General features: G+C 41.9%; 1 protein-coding gene across 1 annotated transcript in view; it reads left to right on the top strand.

Annotated features, from left to right (window-relative positions):
• mafgb (v-maf avian musculoaponeurotic fibrosarcoma oncogene homolog Gb) overlaps nucleotides 1-4,760 on the top strand; it is a 23,630-nt gene that overhangs the window by 13,481 nt on the left and 5,389 nt on the right. The gene's annotated exons all lie outside the window — the stretch shown is intronic.

Here is a 4,760-nt window from a genome sequence, read left to right on the forward strand (position 1 = left end):
CACTCTCTCTCTCTCTCTCTCTTCATCTCTACTTCATTCTCTCACTCACACAGTTCTGATAGTTTTGCTTCTCTGCTTGTTTCTGACTGAAGTTTGTCGAACGGAGTGACTGCAGATGATTAAATATCCTGAACGTTGTGATGATATTTGTGATACTGGCATGACAAACACAATGGCTATCTATCTATCTATCTATCTATCTATCTATCTATCCAACATCTATCTATCTATCTATACTTTTTGAATCAGAATCAGACTTTTGCCTATTCAACTTTGCATATGGCTTTAACTGATTGCTTAATATTTATTTATTTACCTATCCTTTTAAAATCATAATCACTCAGATTAAATCTGATAGGTATTGCTTTGTGACATTTATAATTAAATTGGGTTAGAAATTAGACTCCTCTATTAATTGCGTGTGTGAGATTGATTTCTGCGGTGACTGACAGCAGTGTGTGTGTGTGTGAGTGTGTGTGAGAGTGTGAGTGTGAGTGAGTGTGTGTGTGTGTGAGAGAGTGAGTGTGTGAGTGTGTGTGTGTGAGTGAGTGAGTGAGTGAGAGATGGAGCTGGAGCTGAAGTTGATTTGATCCTGAATTTTTCTCTCTGTCTGTTCTGTCTTTGGGTCAGTGAGGAAGAATCCTTAATTTCCACGGCAACAGCAGCCCTCCTCATCAATACACACACACACACACAGAGGACGGCGTAAGTCCTTTATCAGAGGTAATGTGTTTTATGCGTCCAGCAGCGGGTGTCCTCTCGTCTCATCTCAGATGAATATTAAACAGACTGTGTGTGTCATTATATTAACCTGCGTGTCCTCTGAGGAACTGGTCACCAGCAGACGCCCTTCACACTCACACACACACACACGCGCACACACACACACGTGAATGATGCCGTCATGTCAGGAACTTTATGAAGTTCAACGTTAAACATAATCATCAGATACACACACAAACTCAAAGCTCTTCACTACAAAACACTAAATTAATAGTTTAACGTAATGATATTAAGACAATTATATTACTAATTTAATGTAAAAGACATTAACTGCTGCAATTCGTGTTCCTGTGGCTCAGTGGTAGAGCATTGCGTTAGCAGCGTAAAAGGTTGTGGGTTCAATTCCCAGGGAACACACATACTGGTAAAAAAAAAAAAAAGCCTGAATGCACTGTAAGTCGCTTTAGATAAAAGCGTCTGCTAAATGCATAAATATAAATGTAACTCGGATATCTTCTAAAACGTTTTTTCTTTTCTGAATTAAATCTTCAATAGCAATGTAAAATATACTGATGCGTCCAATCATGGCAGGCCCTCCTCGATGAGCATGCGTGATTGGTGGACACCGTGATTGAGGCGGAGGAGGGGGAACAAAAACCCCACCCACTCAGATTCACTCTGATGAGGCACTGTGTGTGTGTGTGTGTGTGTGTGTTTGTCCTTCAGTCTCATTTGAGTGTGTCTGTAGAGTAGTGTAGCTTCCCCTGCTGATGTTGTGACTTCCTTTGATGTGATTCAGTGTCAGGATTCATGACGGGGTCAGAGGAGCCTCTGTCTGTCTGTCAGTTACATTCACAGAACTTACACACAGTGAGAGCTGACTGTCTGTGTGTGTGTGTGTGTGTGTGTGTGTGTGTTTCTGTCTGTCTGCCAGTCTCTGTCTGTCTGTCTCTCTGTCTCATCACTGACAGGAAAAATAGAACTGATTTCAGTTAAATTGTTAAAGCTGAATGAATTCAGTTGATTTTACATGTTTTTTAATTACTAAAATGTAATTAAAATGGAATTTGGGGAAAATAAAACTGATTTAATAGGCATCAAAGATTGAATGAATTGTCTGTCTGTCTCGTCACTGAAAGGAGGATTCTCTCTAAATCAACTTCCAGGAACTGTCTTAAACACACACACACACACACACATCGGGGACGGGTCAGGATGGTTAACTAGTCACTTAGTCAGGTCAGCGCAGAGTTTATTTTTAGCCTAATTACTTGAATATTGAAGCCTAATTATACAGGGCTTGTATCGAGACAAACCACTGACTAGGTGATTTTTAACTATGTTTTGCATTTACACAGAATGCATTGGGTTTCTGATGCAGTTTTATCTTTGCGTGCTGTGAAGTTCACGTGTGATTCAGGATCAGATGAGCTGCTGATTCTCACAGAGTTTAGGAATGTGCAGCATCACGCTCGCCGTATCCCATGATGCCGCTGACGGACAATGACGACCCTTCATCACGCCGCGCACCACCAAACGCCTCAATGAGAGCCATTGTAGACACGTGTGTGTGTGTGTGTGTGTGTGTGTGTGTGTGCATGTGATCTCATCAGGGGTTCTCTTCTGCCACTGTCCTCCTCTTTCATTCTCCATCATGTTTTGCTGATGAGTTTTCTGATTATGAATGACGTATGAAAACACTGATGATTAAAAAAGAATGAATATTGCTGCAGGTCTTATTAGTGCTGCGCAATATATAAAATATTAACTAGATAGTTACGTTTGTAGACCAATTAGTCTGAAAGTTTAATTTACCAAACTGTTTAGAAAAATGTAGGATTTAAATAGTTTTAAGGTTTTCAGTTGGAAGCAGTTTTTAGTCTTAAAAAAATCTAAACTTATTCTCTCCAGCCACCCTACCACCTTCCCTCTAGATAGGCCTGGGCGATAAAACGGTATCGATATTAGTCGAATTTAAAATAAACATTTGCAATGTTAGGAGTGCGTCAGGGAGCGTCATCAGTGGCGCGAGATGCAGTGATGATGATGTTAGTGACGTTGCATTTTAATGTTTTGTTAGTCTAGCCCACGAGACCGCTGCTGCGTTATTCATTCAAAATAATAGAGAAATATAGAAGCTCGATGCGGAGAAGATCTTGATTAGGTGAAAACCAAAACCAAGCCATTCACACAGAACGCATATTCAGCGCATTTTATTAGTCGGACAAATATGACTGCTGCACTCGTGACTCACACAAGAGACGTAGCCATGCACAGTTAAAACGGTTTAAACTTTTAGAAACCACGTCACGAATTTGTGGAGGTTTGTTTCTTTTCACTGCGTCTCATATGTTTTAAATGCAATCTGTGTGATCGGTGATTCAACTCTGGATTAAGCAATGCATATATACATGATGCTGTTTTGTTCATAATTGTTTATGCAATTTACAAAATTATATTTGATTTATATGAGTTAATTTAGACGTAATGCATGCAGTGGTTAAATTTAAAAAAAAATTTCTATTGCTCTTTGTTTTAAAAAAGGCTATAAAAAATGTCAATAATTATCGATACCGAACGATATGAAACATTATATCGTTGATAAATTTTTTAGCTATATCGCCCAGCCCTACCTCTAGACCCAATCTCCTCACATCTCCTACAAGCTATTTCCCCTGCACTTATGCCTTCTTCACACACATCATCAACACATCTCTTCTCACAGGCATTTTTCCCACCGCATTGAAGCAGACTCCGGTAACCCCACTGCTTAAAAAACCTATATTAGACACCTCACTTGTTGAGAGCTACAGGCCTGTGGTCTCCCCTCTCTTTCATAGTAAAATCACTTGAACGCGTCGTTTTCAACCTCCTCTCACAGAACAATCAGCTGGACAATAACCAATCTGGATTTTAAAAGTGGCCATTCAACTGAAACACTCAATCACTGAAGTGCTAAGTCGTGCAAGAGCTGAGTCCAAATCTTCCGTTCTCATTCTGCTAGATCTATCTGCTTCATTCGACTCGGTTAATCATCAAATCCTTCTGTCCACCCTCTCATTTCTGGACATCACCGGAACTGCACTCCACAGGTTTGAGTCTTACCTCATAGGTAGGTCCTTCAGGGTGGCTTGGGGAGGAGAGGTATCCAAATCACATCAGCTGGTCACTGGGGTTCCTCAGGGATCAGTTCTTGGACCCCTCCTCTTCTCTATATACACTTCATCACTGGGACCCCCCATTTAGGCACATGGTTTCTCCTACCATTGCTATGCTGATGACACGCAGCTCTACCTCTCATTTCAACCAGATTATTCGACGGTACCTGCTTGGATCTCAGACTGCCTGACGGACATCTCAGCATGGATGAAAGAGCATCACCAAAGACTGAGTTTCTCATCTTCCCATCAGTACAGCACCAGCCACAATCCCATTGTGTTCAGCCAGGAATCTTGGGGTGATCCTTGATGATCAGCTGACCTTTAAAGATCACTTTGCAAAAACAGCACGATCATGCAGGTTCGCACTACACAACATCAGAAAAATCAGACCCTTCCTAACAGAGCATGCAGCACAGCTTCTCGTCCAGGCCCTTGTCATTTCTAGGATGGACGATTGCAATGCTCTTCTGGCTGGACTTCCAACATGTGCAATCAAACCTCTGCAAATGATTCAGAATGCAGCAGCACGTCTTGTTTTCAATGAGCCCAAGAGAGCCCATGTCACACCACTTCTCATATCTCTGCATTGGCTTCCAGTCGCAGCTCACATCAAGTTCAAGACATTGGTGCTTGCCTACAGAACAGCCACGGGCTCACACCCTCCTACCTCCGCTCTGTCCTACTCCTCTACATCCCCTCCAGAAGCCTGTGGTCAGTAAACGAGCGGTGGCTCGTGGTCCCATCGCAGAGAGGCACAAATTCCCTCTCAAGGACGTTTTCTTTCACTGTATGCTGTTGGTGGAATGACCTACCTAACTCCATCCGGACAGCCGAATCCCTCACAATCTTCAAGAAACAACTGAAAACTCATCTCTT

The sequence above is a fragment of the Sinocyclocheilus rhinocerous genome, unplaced genomic scaffold (assembly GCF_001515625.1).
Source record: "Sinocyclocheilus rhinocerous isolate Xijiao unplaced genomic scaffold, SAMN03320098_v1.1 scaffold2027, whole genome shotgun sequence".
Taxonomy (NCBI): domain Eukaryota; kingdom Metazoa; phylum Chordata; class Actinopteri; order Cypriniformes; family Cyprinidae; genus Sinocyclocheilus; species Sinocyclocheilus rhinocerous.